The following is a 19,138-nucleotide window of genomic DNA, read 5'->3' on the forward strand; positions in this document are numbered from 1 at the left end:
AGACACTACCACACTAGCATTCAAAGGATTCCTCTCTGCTGCCCTTCTCCTACATTCCATCTGCACCTACCACATGAGACCCCAGTACAGTAAAGCAATTTGATACGATAGCAATCATTTTTAAAGTGCAGTTCCCTAGAGATAAGGGCAAAATAGTTTCTGCCAGGATCGAGGGGGTGGAGGAGAGAGGGTGGGGCGGAGTGGGAGGTAAGGAAGGGGGTGGGGGCAGAGGGGAGAAATGACCCAAGCATTGTATGCACATATGAATAATTAAATAAATAAATAAATAAAAATAATAATAAAAATTCAAAAGAAAAAATAAATAAATAAAGTGCAGTTCCCTTACTGTATTGTGAATTCCTCAGGGACAGTAATCCTTTTTGGGCCCTAGATTTGGGACATGGGACTTGGTAGGTGTTCTATGAAGTTTTTTGTTTTATTTTTTATTTGTTGATTAGTGAATATTTTAATAAAAGCAGAATTCAAGTGCAAGACATTTGGAGAAGGGCAATAACTTAAGCCAGTGGTTCTCAAATTCTGGCCCTGTACCAGCAGCAGTCTCCAGAAGCTGTTAGGAAGGATAAGCCTTGGTCCCTACCTCAGGTCTGTGGTACTGGGAGTCCTGAAGCCTGGCAGGTCCTCTGTGTTTGAGCAAGGCCACCCAATAATACTGAGCTCCACATGGGTTTGAGAAGCAGTAATTTCCACCTACACTGTCAGATACCTTCTGTAAGATGCTCAACTCCTTCAGGAATACGCTTAGTATTCACCCAGTGAAGGCCAATGGCACAGCAAATCCCCCAAGCAGCTTTCTTGTGTGTTATTGGATGTTGGGAGCATTCACCACAAAATCCCTCTCAAAGTAGTTTTGGGTCCACATACAGCAAAGTCACCAAAGCTGAGGTCCTTCAGGAGCGGCTATAGATCTGCCCTCTCCTGCAGGAAGCTGCTCTGGGGAAGGGAAGATCAGAATCCTGACTCCTGGGAGCAGCAGCCTGGAACTGGGGTGAGGAGAAGGCAGGGCAGAGGACAGCAGTACCTGACCACTGTCTTCTTTGAAGTTCCTGTCTGAAATGGTGAAGAAGCAGGGAAGCAAAGGGACAGGTACAATGAGACTGCGCAATGGTAGCAGCCATCAGGGGCTATCCCACAGCTCAAAAGCAACCTTGTGAGTGCAATGCCCCACCCTTTCCTCAACCACTGGATCAGGTGCTGCTGCCTAGCACTGGTCCCTGGGGCAGGCCCAGAGCCCAGGGGCCACATGAGGTCAGCATTCCAGTCCTGGAAGGTGTTGTTGCCATGTGCTCCTAGGCCCTAGTGACTGTGTTCCCTGGAAGCCAGCAGGAGAGGACGCTCTACTCCTCGTTCAGCTGCAGAGTCGCCATGACTTCCCCCAGTCCTGGTGTTCCAGGGACACCAGTCACTTGCTGACACTTCACTTGAACTGTTCTCCAGTTATAAAAAGGGACAACTCATCACCCTCTCAACTTACAGGCTTTTGGCCCATGTAGATGGCCATCCCCACCCCTGGGTACCTGCAAGCCAAGAGCCAGGGACACCTGCCCAACTCTCAACACCACCTTTCCCACCTGGCTCCTGGCAGAGGGTCTGTGAGCAATGCCAGGAATTCATACAGGGGCCACAAGGACCTAAGACCAGTGTGGAATCTTGGGGCAGGGAGCAAAGGTCATAGCTTTTCCAGACAAAAGATAAGATGCCTGTTACACCTGAATTTCAGAATAAATAAAAAATATATTTTTAGTACAACTATGTCCCAAATTTTGCTTAAGAGGTACTTCAACTGAAACAAATTATACCTTGCTTAGGTGAAATTCAAATGTAACTGGGTATCCTTTATTTTCACTTGTTAAATTGACCAACCCTATTCTATCAGCAAGCCCAGAACAGCGAGACCTGAACTCCTCAAAACAGAAGCTAGGATAGCACAAGAGAAAAGACCTTGACAGTGATGTAGAATAAGAAGGCATGAGCAAGATCAAATTTGATTTTCTTCATACAAGGAGATGAGGGTACCCAGGGGCATTAGAAAAAGAACTAGACTCTGGTCACCTGATTCAACTTTGCATCTCAGCTCTGGCTGAGCATCCCTGGTCTCTCCCACCAGATGACAGCAGCATCCCACCCCAGTTGTGCCACATGTCTCTTGAGGAACAGGATCACACCTGGTGAAGAACCACTAGATTAAGTGGCATTATGCTCTAATGTCTACACATGGATTTGTGGAAGAGATTCCTCTTAAATATGTAACTCCCATAACAAATTTAACACAGGATGTAAGTTAATAAGGTTTGCTCATGTACTAGCTTTAAAAATTGTACCCCTTCCTTGCTTACCTCATCTGTATTCCAGCATTCAGATTTTGGCCAGTCGGTTTCCAGCAAGAGCTTCCAGCTCTTTGAGGGCCTTACAGACAGCAGTTGTTTGAAAATATATCACCTTGATTGAAAGCAAGGATGTATTGCTTCCCAGGTGAACCCAGCTTTGATGAATTTAATACTAATATTACTACTATACCGATAGCATGTAGGGTGCTAAAACACTATCACTACATTTTGTACACTGGCTCTATTACACCTTTTAATCCTCACACCAGCCTTACGAGGTCAGTGCTGTGCACGTGTAGCAGCTAAAAAAATAAAATAAAAGGGCTCAGAGAGGTTAAGCAATTCGTCTAAGTGACTGAGTCTGCCTGATTCCACGGCCTATACTCTTTCCACTGTAGAAACATTCACCTCCACATAGCTCCCATGGGGAATGGGGAGACCACACCTCCTGGGTCTCTGTCCTCTCCACAACCATATTAAAGCACAGCAATCCAGCCAATGTGTTGAGAATGCCTTTCTCACTTGGAACCACACAGAACCCCAGTTCTGGAGTTGCCACACACATATGCTCCTCACCTTCTGATGGGATTTTACTTACCCATAAACCCATCCTAGGTTGAAAATGTCATGTGATGAATACACATGTCATGCACCTTACCTACCAAACATCATAGCTTAGCCTAACCAACATTAAATGTGCTTAGAATACTCAGACTCACCCACAGTTGGGTAAAGTCCTCCAGCAAAAGCCTATTTTACAATAAAGTGTTGACTACCTCATGTGATTTATTGCATACTACACTGAACATGAAAAACAGAAAGGCTGTACAGTATGCACAATTAACACATACAGCAGAAATGTTGAAACGATTGAACTAAAATTAATTGCTGGATGATGGAGAATCTATAGCAACAGGGTCATCAATTTCTAACTAGAAGCTTCAGCTCAATGCCTCTCGCTGCCCAAGATCCCAAAAGGGTCAAACAGCATATTATCGTTAGCCCAGAAAAGATCAAAAACCAAAGTACAGTTTCTACTGAATGAGAAGCACTTTCACACCATCATACAGTCAAAACAATCATTAAATCGAACCATTTTAAGTGAGGGACCACACAATGCACCAGCTTGAACATTTCTTCACCTTGCTTATACCTTTAGCCTCTTTTCAGTCCCAGTGCCTGTTACAGAGCAGGCACTCACTCAATAACTGCCACTGAATGAATACTTGAATGTTTCCCCCATTTCAAAGGTAGAGACAGGATGTGAGGGTGATCTGGCTGCGACATCTGTCACCCCATGGACAGCCAGGCTGATCTGGCTGGCTAGGCGGGTGTCCCCTTCCTCCTTTACTGCTCCATGTGCGTCCCTCCCAAAACTGCGCGCTCCGTCGAAGAGGACGACCATCCCCGATAGAGGAGGACCGTTCTTCGGTCAAGGGTATACGAGTAGCTGCGCTCCCCTGCTAGAACCTCCAAACAGGCTCTCAAGGTCAAAGGTAGAGACACTGAGGCACACCACTTTTGATGCAAGTCATTATCTAAGGGAAAGCCAGTTCTGACCCTCAGGTTTTCTTGGCCTTGCACCCCCAATTTCCTGAAGTGCTGATTCACAGTGTTTTTAAAACTTGCTCTCACCTCTCCATGGGTGTTATTAGTGAATAAAGAATTGATTGGGATTGAATGACCCATTTGCCTGGTGCCCCTAAATGACAGGCCTGGGAGACCCCTGAAGACTTCCCAGAATTGTGGTTTAGAATGAGGACTTGAGAAATTGTGTGTGTGCACCTCAGTTACTAGGTCACCTTGAGTGGGGCTGCCACACTGTTCTGTGGCCCAGTTTCCCCCCTAGATGATACATTGAGTGAGATTCCCCCCACAGCGTGCTATTATTACCTGGCACACCAAGGAATGAGGCCACTGCCACAATGAGGCCACCCCGCCCTCCAAGATTCTTCAAAATTCTGTTCCTCGGGTCAGGACATCAGGGCAATGTAGGGCAGCAACTCTAATTTGCTGAGGACCAGAGGATGGAAGAGGGAACCACAGGGTGACCCAGCAGACACCACTCCAGGATACCAAGCAATGACAAGAGGTATCATAGAACAAAAGGGAGCAAAGGGTGGTCCTCAGCCTGGGGTGAAATAGGTTTAAACACACACACACCACTACCACCACTACCACCACCACCACAGAGTCTAATTTTAGTAGCCACTCGCCCCGACAAAGTACTTTGCAAGTAGTTATTTTGAGAAATGCTATTAGCCACCAAGTTATTTTTAATGCCCCTTGTGTGACAGGCATTTGTGACACAAACAGCAGCTGAAAGGCAATAAACCCATAGCCCTGGATGTGTCCAGGGGCCAAGGGCCATCCCTTTGGGATATCCCAAACCCTATTCAGATGGAGGGAACAGACAAGCATCTCATGTGCCTCAATACCTCCACCCCCCCTCTCTATTCTCCAGGGATGGACTACAGAATCAAATGAAAGAGAAGCCCCTCTGGCCTGTCACAGACACCCTGCTAAATAAAAAAGTCAGTGCCGGTCTATGGCCCACAGGTCAAAATCCACACAGTAGATGAAGATCCCTGGCGATCTATCCCAGCTCGATGCTCTTGGACAGATTCCCTGTTCCTGAAGTGCTGACCTCCTGGCTCTCTGCTTTCCCAGCTGGTCCCTTCTGCCCCAAGTGACCCCCTCACTTGGAGCCCCCCTCCCATCTTAACCTGGCCCTGGCTGAGCTTCCCACTCTAAATCCCCATAATAAAAGAGCTGTGACATTGTCTGTTGACCAACTTTCTGGTACTCTATGGCACAGTAAGGTGACTACAGACAGCAATAATGCATTGTATATTTCAGATAGTAAGAAGACAGGATTTTAACGTTTCTTACAGCCATGTTTACAGTAATGGATATGGGAGTTTCCTGATTTGATCAATGTATACAATTTTTACATGTATTGAAACATCACATCGTACCCCATAAGTATGCGAAATAATTGCATCAATAAATCAAAATAAACATTAAAAATAAAATAAAACTGCCGGACCACCTCATTGACCTTCCTCATCCAGTAGTTTGTATTTCGGGTCACCTGTGCATATGTATTTCTTATTGAAACGATTGCCCATTACTGAGCATTTAGGATGTGCCAGGCATCATTCAAAACCCTTTACAAAGCTCGAGAAATTCTCCTAAGCCTCCTTAGGTCGTACCCTCAATATCCTGATTTTAAAGATGAGGAAACTGAGGTTTAGGAAAGTCGTGTAAGGCTGCATCGTAGGTTGATCTCTAGGCAAGACCAGACTCTAAAGGCACAGACTCAGGGCTAGACTGGCTGTCTCTGCACCTGAGAACCTCAGAGGAGTTCCTTAGAGCTCGTCTGTGCCTCTGCCTTTCACTGGGCTCCTGTGAAGAGTAGATGAGCAATTGCAAAGCCCTGTGCAGGTGCCTGGCCCTCTGCAAGCAGTGTGGAGGTGCCCTCTCTTATTGTGGTGGGGAAAGTGAGATGCCAGAGTGTTGAAGCTAAGGTTAATTGGTGACTGACTGTGCACCATACACTGTGCTAAAGCATTCTATATTCATTATCTTATTGCAAAAGTTTACAAAGCAATCAAGCTTAGAGAAGCAAACTCATTCCCCTATGGTCAAAGCCAGGAAGTGAAGATTTGAACCAGGCAGCAGAACACAAGTCTAACTTTATTAACCTGAGTCCTCAGCCACTTGTCTTTACTCTGCAAATGCATCATGTCTTCAGATTCCCCGTACTTCCTGGTCTGGGTCAGACCCTTTAAACAGACCCAATAACAACTGTAAGCTCTGGCAAGGCCATCAACATGCAGAACCCTGACTGCACGTGGGAGCCCCCGGCCCCTTCCAGGGCACTCCTGGCCCATCATCCCTTCTCTACCCTACCCTGTGCTTAGAAAGCAGAAGTAAGACAAACAACAGAATACTTGGAGAGGCCTCACTGAAGGCCAGGGAATGGAGTTGGGATGGCAACAAACTGCCCATAGGGACCCAAGGCCCAAAGGTCAGGAATCTGGTCCTGGCCAGCCAAGGCAGACACTGTCGTGTGCTGGAGAAGTCCAGACTCAGAGGCGTCAGGTGAGAGCTGGAGGCACGGTGTCAGGAGAATGCAAACCCGCCTGGGCCATGCGTGTCAGTGAATTCTATGTGTGGTTCAATTTTAGGCACGGGGCAGATTTGTTAAGCTCATCGCCCTCCTAGAGTTGCCTACAAAAAGCCAAAAGTTTAACTCCATACCCATCAATCAACACAGGTGCACAGGGAGGGGAGTGTGCCCAGCCTGGAGTAGGGAGCCTTGGGGGTGCAGAGAAGGAAACTATCCCTGTCCCGGACAGCTCAAAGTCTTAGCCAGGGACACAGACTGGCATCTCTGAGAACACTGAAGGGACCATTAAACTCTGCTGTGGTCAAGTTACCGTTTGTGTGTGTGTGTGTGTGTGTGTATGTGTGAACCTTCTATGTACCAGGGGACCCCTGGGTCTAGCTCTATCACTGGTGAATCGCAAAGTCAAATCCTTGCACCTTGGAGCCTGGGGGGGTCCTCCCCTGTGCAATGAGGATGGTGGTAATAAAACACTCCACACAGGTCTGTAGCAGCAGGCCCAGGAAGCCAGCCCCATGGAAATGCCACCTCCCCCTGTGCAGACCAAACAAGGCAGGAGAAAGCCCACACTCTGTAGGAGCATAGAAGTAACATAAAAGATAGGATGTGGCTGGCTCTTCTTGACCTTTGGTGACCTGCACCAAGGAGAACATTAGCCAGTGAGCATCCATGACCTCTCAGCTCCTGCCTTCTAGAAACATCCATGAAAGTGAGAAAGAAAATGCTCCATGTAGCTACATCCAGAATACTTCCTTAAGGGAAGCTTAAGAGGAAGCCACTGCTTGGGGCTGGCACACACAGAGACACCACCTGCCGTGCTGGGTCACCACCCTGGTGACTGGCTGTGCTCTGCTCCCAACTTAAGGGGTGGGGGCAAAGGAGGAGAGCCAGTCAATGCAGAGACAAGAGTAGGGGAAGAAGAAACCCCTCAGCCCAGGGGCAACATCTCCTCACCCAGAGAAGGAAGCAGAGGGGTTTTTTACCAAGGGCTTCTAGACTCTGGAAGGCTCTCTCACTGCCTGGGAAACAAGCTGGCACCCAGGCTGGCTAGGACTATGTGCCAAAGACTCTAGCCAAGCATCAGTCTGATAAGGACCTAGAGCCTTTCCTGGAGGTCCAAAAGCCCAACTTCAGAAACAGGCCCCCAAAGACTCTCTCTCACCTTCCTGCCAGAGCCCTCGAGTCATTCTGCAGCTGGCTGCACAGTCAGCCATTGTTCCGTACTACCCAGACTCTAGACCCACCCTTCCTGCCTCCCTCTCAACAAAATCCCATCTTATCAAGGATCCTCCTCACGTATCCTCCATCACTTATCAAGACCTTCCTCACCAGGGAAGGTCCTCAAGATAAGGGAGCACCTCATGGGTGAACTTTCTGGAACAAGTACCTTCAAGGTAGAGAAGACCATTTCAGCACCTTGTTAGATCAGTGGGTACCAAAAGCAACACCATACGTATTTATGCCCTTGATTTCACAGCAGACTGCGAGAAGCTGTGAACATTCCCATTTTATAAGCAAGGAAACCAAAATTCAGGTAGGTTAAGTGTGTTTCCCAAGACCTAAGGTTGGCAGGAGTCCAAGGCCAACCCAGTACTACTGTGAGCACATTTCTCACTGCTACTATGGACTGCTTGTCTGTGCCTCCTGCCTCAGGGTCCTTCAGATCCAACTGCCCAAAGTTCCACTCATTGCTACCCTTCCTCAAGCTTCAGTCTCCCCTTCCTCACACCTCCTTCCCCTGATCTTACTCCTCCAGCATCTTTCTCCTCACCATCTACCTTGAAGGCCAGGACATGAAAAAAATCAGTGTCCCTCAGGGGCCAAGCAGCAGCTCAGAGAGCAGCTGCCTGGGGACTTCATCACTGACCCTAGTGTATCCCCTCTTGGGTTTTGTCCAAGCTCTTACTGGGAAAACCCTGCAATTTGTCTGGATAATAAGTTTTCTGAAGCAGCCAGTGCTTTATTATCAATTCCCATTTACGAATAGCCCAAGTCCAAAAGGAATGTCCTGCTTAGCCTGGGAGCAACCAAAGGCTTTTGTTCATACAACACATCCAATGCCTCTGAACTGTTGGGTACCTTGGTAGAAACAACTGTCCATCAACTAAACTTCAAGGATGTCACCAGGCCTCAGGCACAGGTGGATTTGGAAGTGATACACCAAATCAATGCACTGGAGGGTAAGTGAGCTCACACATTGTGACTATTCCCAGCCCTGCTGCTCTGACCTCTTGACAGCGAGCTGAGTACCAGGAATCCCCAGACAGACTTCTAAAAACCAAGTCCCCAACCTAATTCCATGTAATATAAGGAAAGTTGAGAGAAGACATGCTCTTTATTGTAAAGTCTTCTGATCTCCTAAAAGAGAAGAGAGCATAACCTGGCTCAGATCCTCAGGACTAATGCTGTCACAGCATCACGGCATCAGAGCCTACAATGGCCCCATCCAACTCAATCTCCAGGCCAAGGGCCCCCCTCTGACTTCATATCTGAGGTGGGGAGTGAGGGAGATAGTGGGAAATGCAACTAGTAGGGACATAGAGGAGCAGTAAGAAGGAAGGGGTGACTTGTCCCCCAGTCCCTACACTCATGGGCAGTGGGAGCAACATCCTGCAGCTAACTTCAAGGGGAACTGTCAATTTATGAGAACTCTGTCAACCCAAGCACAGGCATGCACCACCTTACTGCCTAGAAGCCTGTTAACACTGCCCAACAAATACGGCAAACCCAGGATGCCTGCAGCAGAGCTAGAAGCTAGTAACAGGTGCCTAAAACCAAAAAGAATCTCAGAAAAAAATGAGGGATGAATAAAGAGAGAAGGAATGGAGTCCTCCTTGGGCAGCCTTGCTCCCTACAAAGTGGCAGGACAGCCCAGAAAAGTGAGCCAAGCTGAAACAGAGAAGCTGCGAGGCCCTGGGACCTCTCTTGCCTCCTGACAGCAGCATTTGCTCAGCAGCAGCAGCTCTGAGAAGTCCCAGGAACAACAGAAGAAAACTGGCCAGGGCCGGGGCTTGTCCCCAACACAGCAGGTGGCAGCTCCGGGAAGGAGGACAAGCCCAAGCACAGTCTGTACCTGGCATGATGGCCAAGTCAAACAGCAAGCCAGATGCAAACAGTTGGCACATGGTGCAGCAGCTTTACCAAATGCAGAACCATATCACAGGGATTAAGCTACTGCTGGAACCACTGATGGCTCTAGCTTGCTGGTCCAGCCTCACAAGCAGCTGGACCACGTGAGACTTCACGTCATCTTACCAGGGCTCTGGTGGAAGATCCATGAGCAGTATTCTACTCACAACAAAGTGGACAGCACAAGGAAACTCACCCTCCCTGTCTGTGGGCAAACACTGGCTGCATTCATGATGAAAACCACAAAGCCTGCCATCAAACCTATGAAAACATTTTGCAGTGTAAATGGCAGACAACACAGCTCTCAAAGTGAAGAAGAGACTTGAAAGAGAACTGGCCAGACCCAAATCCTGGTCTCAATACCCTGATGAGACTGGGTAGAACTCAAACTCTAAGCAAATGTTTCTCCAGTCTATCAAGGAGCCCAGTGAAAGCACAGGCCTCCTAGCGCTGTTCTGAGGATTCTGTGAAGGACATACATGAAATATGCATGGGCACTGTATAGAGACCACAGTCAGTGCTCAGTAAACGACTTGTGAAGCATTGAGAAGGCGTCTAGTTTCTGTCTGCAGTAAAAGTCAAGAGCACTTATTTCTGAAACAAGATGTGCTGTGAGGGCACATTTAGCAAGCACTCCCCAAAGGAAGAGGGAAAAAAGAGAAGCAGAAATAATCTAAGATAGCAAAGTATACAAAAGGCTGATGGATAAAAAGGATAGACAATTCTGAATGAGCAGAATTAAAAAAAAAATAATGAAAATACAAGAAAACTTTCCCAGACTGAAGATAGTCCTGGGTCTGAAGGACAAAAGGCCCTCAGGTGACTAGGTGTATACATGTTCTGATTGCACAGTGCAAAATTACAAGCATCCAATCAGAGGATGTCAGACGATATTTGAGGGAGGAAAAATTAGCCTGTTGTATGGCATCTTCTTTCCAAAATGCAACAGTAAGTCCACACTGCTATTCGAATTAGTAGAAACAAAATGCAGGCTCTGGGAGTGTGGCTCAGTGGTAGAGCTGTAGAGTGCTTGCCCAGCATGCAAGGCCCTGGATTCTATCCTCAGGAAAGAAGGAAGGAAGAAAGGAAGGAAGGGAGAGAAGGGGGAAGGGACAGAAAGGGCAGTAAATCAGAATCAATTGCTTTGGGAGGTTATAGAGATGTTAAGTTTTTCATACTTATGATTAAGACATTGATCAAAACAAAGAAATCAATAACAGTAGATATCCATGGCAATAAACCTGTGGCAATGAACTCTAAGATCCATTAGATTTAAATAATCGTTACACTTTGATTACAAATCAAAACAAAAATGAAAACTAATACTTCCTTAAGAGAAAAGTACAAAAAATGTAATAATAATACAGTGGTGGTTTGAAATGTCAGTCTACATAACAAGAGTCATGACTGCAACATTTTAGGGACAGAGGACCAGAAAGAAGGAAAAACTACTGCCTTACACGGCCAGGAGTCAAGACAGGCTCTTTCTCCCTGTACACTTGCCATTACCATAATCTGATTGAACACTTAAGAAGCCACACAGGTACAGGTACCATTCCAGTTCACTACAGAAAAGTATAAAATGAAATTTCAAAATGGCCAATTATCGAAAGACAAAGGAGACTGCAAAGAAACATCCTAAAAAAGGAGAAAGGTCCAAAACATATTAGTTGTTAGAATAAAAATATTAATAAAAGATTGAACCAAAATATGTCAGGAAAAAAATCAAGTGAAAGAAGAGAAGCCAGACTGGAAGCATTGGTGTCTGGGCAAGTAAAACTCAAGGCAAAAGACAAATAAAACAAATTGGAAACCACATGGGGTGGTGCACACCTGTGATCCCAGCACTCAGGAGGCTGAGTCAGGAGAATCGCAAGTTCCAAGCCATTCTGGGCTACACAGCCAGACTCTATCTCAAAAATTAATCAAATAAATAAATAAATGTTAAAAATAAAAGAACAGAGGTGGTATTATATTAAGAGTATAATCAAAAGTGAATATCTGAAAATCAAAGACCTTTATGTATCAAGTAAACATCAAATCACACAAGAGGAAATCGTCAAAAATAAAAGGGGACAAGTGACAGACACACAGTGGCAGAAGGAAAGATTCTCCCTCTACCCTGCTGCTCTTTCCTAAATTAAGTGGCCCAAAGTAGACACAACTAGGAATGACTAGAAGGATGGCACTCACGGGAGACTCAGTTCACCAGTGGACTAGAGAGAGCTGGCAGGAGATGCCAAGCCTCTCATTTGTTCTGCAGGAGTGGAAGCTGGGACCTGGTACAGGAACCTGATAAGGAGGGCAGGGAAGAGTGTGGACCTGGACCTCAGCATCACCAGAATCAGGAACACTGGGATGGGGCCCAGCAGCCCTCCAGGTAGTTTGGACACAAGTTCAAGACTGAGAACCACCAATGCAGTGTAAAGTCCAGAGGCCTCAGAGAGGGTCAGAGCCAAATCCTTCCCCATTTCATCATTGCTGGGTAACTTCAGGTAAGTGGCTCCAACCCTCCGGCCTCAAACTCATCATCCATAAATGAAAAAGAATACCAGCACCTTCCTCTTGGTATGGCTGGACCAGAGCGGCACAACGTGAGCACTCACCAAGGGCTCTCTCTGATTCAATAGGGCAGGGCAGAGTAGAGCCTTGAACTCCCCTGCTCCCCTGGCTGCCAGCTCAGTGAAGTCTCTTGCGCACCCACTCCTCTGTGCTTATTTCTAGGTGGGATGTGTCGCCCCCAAAAGCTGATCGATGCCGTCTCAGCCGGTCCTTGCCTGCTGCATACGCAGTGCCATCAACCCCTCCCTGGGGCTCTCCAGCTGGAGCAGGCAGCTGAGTGACTCACAGAGCTTGTCATCTCAGGGCCTCCTTCCTCACCCACGTTGCGCTCCATCTCTGCCTTCCTCCCAGTACCTCCTCCACCCAGCCTGGTGAGCCTGCAAAGCAGGACAGAGGCCCACTCCAGCCTGGTTTCTGTAGAGGAGAGAAAGGTGGCACACAGGGCCTCCCAGGTACGACCTGTGTGGCATATGAGGACCAATGGGCCACTGTCACCTGGGAGTGGAGGAAGCAGGGAAGGCAGATTCTCTGTACCTGTAAGCAGACCAGAGTCACCTGTGACCTAGTTAAATCAAAATGTCCTGAGGGGCAGGACATTTTCCACTCATAAAGATGCAATGCAAATGTAAGATGTGTCTGGGATTTCTCTGCTGCTCACCATGGTTAGATCATGTCTTCAGCTTTCTAGAGCTCCAAGTGCCCACAGAAACCACTCAGGGTAACCTTATCTTACAGAGAAGACCCAGGAAGCACACACAGAGGCAACCCTGAGGTCATGCTGCAGAAAACTCCACCAACAAAGACTAAAACCCACAGCTGAGGCTCACAAAAGCAGCATCCTACTTCCTGATGTAGCAGAACTACATCAGGTTGCCATGAAACCTAGTGGCTGAGGCACCTGGAAAGAGAGAAAGTCATGAAGAGAAATCTCCACCCAACACTCCACTGATCATCATGATTCTGACAGCAGAAGTGCCTTGCCTTGTCACACTTTTTTCCCCCAAGGGGAACACACCTCTGGCTCCCCTTCTTTCATGGGTATGTGTGACTATGAAGCTGCAGATGCTGACGCCAGTGCTCCTGAGCCACCTGCCTCTGCCTCTTCCTTGGGTGACTTCCTCCACCCAGGCACCTGCCTCTCCTTCTAGTTGCTATATGCTCCATATTCCCGGATGCCCTTCCTGAGAACTTCATCTCCTCCCTCCCCTCTCTTTCGCAGCTCTGGGAGAATCAGTACTCAGGTTTAACCACAAACCCTCTAGCTGGTTGTAGACTTCCAGCTGACTCTGATCTGCAAGTCTCCATACCTCTGGCACCCCAAATGTACACTGAGAGAAGGATTTAAAGTCTTGTAATGGCAAAGCCTACCTTCTCACCTCACTGAGTTCAAATTTAGCCTCTACCACGTCCCACCCTTCACAACTGGGTAAGCCCCTTAAACTCCCTGTATCTCAGTTTCTCCATACAGGGAACAGCAATGATAACATCTTGCTCCTAAGTTGTTGTGAGGATTACAGGAGATTACTTGTACCAAAGCTCCAAGCACCTCCAATATATACTGAGCTGGAAGCTGCTCTAATAAAAATGATAATGACAGTAAGGGTGATAAGTACCGTTAGCACACAATTCAAAATTTTCCATTTGCTTTGACTTGTCCAGAACCATTGGGCAACTCTAGCAAAGACACAGGTAAGAGCCTCTTTGGCTAAAAGCTAAAGATGTATCAACTCCAAGCCCAAAGGACTTGTTGGTAACAATAAAATCCATCCTCCAAACAAAAATTAACTTAATACACATAGAGGTTTTTTTTTCTTTCTTCCAAAACTCAAGAGAATTAGTTCAATTCTAAAAAAAAAAAATGTCATATTTGCCTCTCCCTCACCAGTACCAGTAGTTTGGAGGTCAGAGTCAATTTGCTTCTTACATTCTAGACACATTGTATGTGGGGACCCCTCCACCCACCTAGCTGGGACATTCCATTCTACGAGGCCATGAGTTCAGTTCCAAGATCCTAAAGAAAGCACCGGAAAACCTCAGTGACTTTCTTTCGAGTTGATCATCAAATTCACGTTTTAGCAAATACATTTATTAAATGATTCTGAGCAAATCCTCTGGTGTTGGCTGTCTGTGTGCATTGGTGAATCTACAGTAAGCACACCTTATTCATAGATTTATAACACACAGTTTTAACAAAGTGTAGTAAAAAATACCAATGAATAAAAAGCTGAAAGAAACTTCAAAAACAAAAATTTTTAATTCCCACAAGCGTATTATGCAGCTCAGTTGATACAGAGAAGCTCTCAGTTAGTCCTGCATTATCGTCAGTTGTGTTTAAGTCCTTGTGTGATCTGTTCAGTGTTTCCCTGTCATTAATTTTGTGAAAATCTGCCTCCCAAAAAGCAAATAGTGCCCCCAAAGCAAGTTAAATGTTAATGTGCTTAATTAAAGAGGTAAGTGAAAATTCGAGATTTGTGGAAAGGTGGCATGTCTTTAGCAGAAGGCAGGCGGCATCGTGAGACAAATAAGACATCTACAGAATAGCACTGAACTCTGTGCACGCTGAGGGCCCATGGATTTTCCTGGTGGCAGTGTCCTTGGAACCACACACCGACAGATGCCTTCAGCCATCCAACCCCACAGGAACTCCTCATCCAGCATCCACAATACACTGGGTCACTGTTGGAGCTGGTGGGGAACATTCTTCAAACGGTTTGTAAAGCAGCCCAGGGAAGCAAATGGCTGGTCACTTCCCAGATGTAAACTGTTCTATGGCATGCCCCGCTCTGGGAGGGGTCCACGCCACATGAGCCACAAGCCTATCAAGTGCCATTGCAACCTTCTGCGTTAGGTATTTACTCATTTAACGATTCAGACACTGAGGGAGGGGAGGTGTCATGTGCCTGATGTGCACTTTAAAAGGTGGAAGGTGGAAGGCGGGAGCCAGGCACAGGTTGCTAGATGGAAGATCTCTTCACGCAGGGGTACAGCTGAGGAGTGTCATCAGTATGGTGGGGAGGCAGCAAAGGGGGAAACAGACAACTGAGAGAAGCATGGCTAGTCCAGAGCCTTCATCACAGCCCCTGAAAGCAGAGAACGAACACCCACCTCCTACCTCAGGGGTCCGGCCTGGTACCTGAAGTAAGTCTCTGGCAGCAGGAAGAATAAAGTGTTGCATTTTAGCTTTTTAAATGCACGCATGACTCACTGCTCCCTGTGATGGATGGGATTGAGGATTAAAGAACATTTATTCCTAAACCTTCAAGATTTGTTTCTCCAGGAAAATGAGCCATATTTATACTGCAGCTCCAAGCATTCCCCATGAGACCCCGGGCTGTGTACCTCCATAACTGTGAAGCACAGATCTGAGAGAGGGGATCTCAAGAGAGTCTGTGACCATCTGTTCATTCATGCCATCCACTCATTGATTTCAGAGCCCGGAAGAGCCCAGGCTGGTGGCTGCTGGCTGAGTCAGCAGCTCTTAAGGTGATCAACTTTTCCACCTACTCATGACTCACTAGCCTGCTGCCCCTGCTTGAGTTAAGTGTATCTGGCAGCACTTCCCAGCAGGACCAGGGGCAGTTGAATGCAGGTCAAATAGAGTGGGTGAAAACAAAGGCTGACCACCACCGGCCACCCTGGGCCATTGATTCATTTGCGTATCATCCATTACTGGGACTGGCCAGTGCAAGGTGTTCTACCAGCAATGCAGGGCACTCAAAGGTGGATCAGGGCTTTCCTTGGCTATAGGATGTAAGACTATGGGTCAGAAAACTCTAACAGAAGATATAAAAGATGAGTGCCTTAATCAAGCATCGTGGTTCATGCCTGAAATTCCAGGAAAAGGGAAACCACAGGTAGGATGATCACCAGCTAAGGCCTGCCCTGGGCATATAGCAAGACCCTACCTGAAAAATAACTCAGGCAAAAAAGGACTAGAGGTGTGGCTCAAGTGGTAGAGCACCTGTATAGCAAGTGCAAGGCCCTAAGTTTAAATTCTAGTACCACCAAAAAAAAAAAAAAAACAGTGCCTTCAGGGAGGAAGTGGGGTGGGGGCCTTCCTCGGAGAAAGCTGGCTGGTTAGAAGAGGAAGGGGTTACATCTTGGAGCATCAAACACAGAAGCTTTTTGGAAGAGCTGGCTTTAGCCCCTGACCATGAACACTTAGTGGGATTTAAGGGAAGCAAAAAGGATAGATTGAAGGACCCCAAGAGACAGGAAATAGAAGTAAGTAATTATGTGAGCTGGAGCCAAGGGACAAAAAGTAGAGACAAAACAGGGAGGAATTATGAAGTTGCTTTGGACTTTTTGTTTTCTTTTGGCTAATGAGGAGCCATGAAAGAGTATTTGATGAGGAATGTGAAATAATCAGCTAACATTTAGAAAGTTTAATTGGGTAGCCAGCTGTATAACTAATCAGAAATGAGAGGCATGAGGCCAGCTGGGAGACTACTGCAATGGTCCAAACAAGTGGCCATAGAGGCTGAGCTAGACAAGAGGCAGCACAGAGGAGAGGAGGAATGCACACCAGGGACTGACTGGGGGAAGGGCTGGGATCTGGGGATTGACTGGAGAAGGGAAGGGGAAGCTGGTCCGGGAAAACTATACTGCTTGGGACAGACCAACTCCTTCTCCCATTTCCCCTCAGACAGTGGCAGTGGGGCTCCCTCATCACTCTTTGGTGAATTTAACCCTCAGGCTCACATACAGATAAAGTCTCCGCGTGTAGATAGAGCTTCCTCAACAGAGGATAGACATTGATAGGCCCATGACTGTCTCTTCCATCATCTCCACACTGACACCAGAGTTGCAGCTCAAGTTCTCTTTCAGGAACTTCCAAAGTCAAAGGAGGGAGTCTTTCTAGGGCTTCCTATACCTAGAGAGAAGTCGAGAACACTGTCAAGGTGGGTGTTCTTTTATTTCATCTATTTACTTTGAGATAGGGTCTCTATGTAACCCAGGCCGGCCAGGAGCTCCATATCCTCCTGCCTCAGTCTCCTGAGAATTGGGATTTGCAGGCATGAGGCTCAGAGTGGATGTTCTTAACTACTAACTGTGTATGTATCTCTGGTGTGTGTGTGTGTGTGTGTGAGTGAGAGAGAGAAAGAGAGAGAAGAAAGAGGGAGGGGGTGGAGGAGAAAGAAAGAAAAGAAGGGAAGAAAAAGGTCCCCATGGGCCTTCTGGTCCCACCCTCCCCCTTCTACGCCCCTCCCTCTGCTCCTCACAGAGCTTCATTCCAGAACAGGCCGTTCAGTCCAGACCAATGTTTAGGCTGTCAGCTCAGAGCAAGAGCAGATGCTGTTTTTCAAGTGAGCTGGGCAAGCAAACTTTTATTTTTACAATCTACTAAAAAAATTAAGTTTAAAAAAAAAACCAGAAAATACTTTGCAGCTATTCTAAATTAATTTTTTCATTCAAAATGTAAATGGCTTTTGCCATGACATGCAGTGGGCCTGAAAGACAGAATGCTAAGTGAAATTAGACAAGGACAAAGATAGATAGATAGACAGATAGATAGAAAGATAGATAGACAGATAAATGGATGATGGGAGAGAGGGAGAGAGAAGGAGAGGGAGAGAGAAAAAACCCAAATACATATGAATAGAAGGAGGAAGGGGCAAGATATGAGATGTAGGTCAAAGATACAAAACAGCAGATAGCAAGGTTGAACCAATTTAGAGATCTAATAGCTAATATGAAGACTAAAGTTTTACAATTTGTCTTGTGTTAGGGATTTTTATTTTAAAAGTGATGTTAGCTACTCTTGTCACAGAACACAATGATGTCAGCTGACAGCAATGCGTATCCGCTTCCCTATCTCTGTGATCCCATATCGTCATCTGGTGAACCTCACATGTACACAATATGATTTATTTTCAAAAACACCAAGCAAATGTAAGTATGGGACACCATAGGAAAGTAAACCTTCATGCAACTTCGTTTAGTTCCCCTGTTAAGTAGGTGAATGTGCTTGAGAAGTTGGGGGCTGTTTTTTCTCATTCCCTACAATGCTGTATCAGAGTGTATTGAGGAAAGCAAGCCTGACTGCCTCCCGTGCTTCCCTTGAAATGAGATCTGAGGGCCCAGTCCTCAGGCTGAGCCTGACCAGTTCAGCAGACCACGCACAAAGGCCCAACCCAGAACTGAACCTGCAATCAGCCCTGTTTAAAAAAAAAAAATCTCTAGACTGAAGGGGAGCATCAATACCAATATCCCTGAATAGGCTGTTCCTGCCCACAGGCGGGCTATACACTCCTGGTGGGCCACAGTGCTACTCCGCCCTATCCCATCTTGCTGATGCACTGCCCAGGAGATGAAGGGCACCAGCTGCCACCCAGCTCTGAAATCTTCAAGCTTAACTACCTTTCTTCCTCTGCATCCGCCCCCAGGCAGGGGGGACACTGTTTCTCACACACTCTTGGTAAGACTTCATGAAAACCACACAACCTGTCTGGAAAGCAAGTTGGAATGTGTTCAGGGAATCATAAAAACATGTGCATCCTTTGCCTAGCAAACTCCACTTCTAGGAATCTGTCCTGAGGAAACTGTGATGTGAATAGAAATGGACGTCACACATGCATCCTGACCACAGCACAACCTAAGACAGTTAGAACCTGGAAATCACTTACAGGAGCAACAATAGAAAGATGGCCAAATAGTGCACAGTAGGTCACTTCAGAAAGTAATCTGTGTCATTTAAAAAGTGGTTTCAAAGAAGTGCTGACAAAATGTGAAAAAAATTTCATACGTCTGGGTGCGCAGAGAAAAGACTGATATGAAACGTTCAAATATTAATAGACATCATCTCTGGGATGAAATCGCCTGCATCTTTATACTTTTTTATTGTAGCGAGATATATATAACATAAAGTTGAGCACTTTCACCATTGTTAAGTGTATGGTTCTATGGTAATTAAGTACCTTGTTGTGTGATCATCACCACCATCCATCTCCAGAACTTTTTCATCCTGAAA

At 46.5% G+C, this 19,138-nt stretch overlaps 1 protein-coding gene across 39 annotated transcripts in view; it reads right to left on the reverse strand.

The window, feature by feature from the left end:
* Kcnma1 (potassium calcium-activated channel subfamily M alpha 1) overlaps positions 1-19,138 on the reverse strand; it is a 718,079-nt gene that overhangs the window by 590,492 nt on the left and 108,449 nt on the right. The window contains exon 1 of one of the 39 annotated variants that reach the window (XM_074079263.1): positions 12,213-12,523. The exons of the other annotated variants lie outside the window; for them this stretch is intronic. The gene's annotated coding sequence lies outside the window, so the exon portion shown is untranslated. Of the gene's footprint in view, positions 1-12,212; positions 12,524-19,138 lie in introns of those variants that run through there. 39 annotated transcript variants of the gene reach the window in all.

This window comes from Castor canadensis, chromosome 7 (assembly GCF_047511655.1).
Source record: "Castor canadensis chromosome 7, mCasCan1.hap1v2, whole genome shotgun sequence".
In the NCBI taxonomy this organism is placed as follows: Eukaryota; Metazoa; Chordata; class Mammalia; order Rodentia; family Castoridae; genus Castor; species Castor canadensis.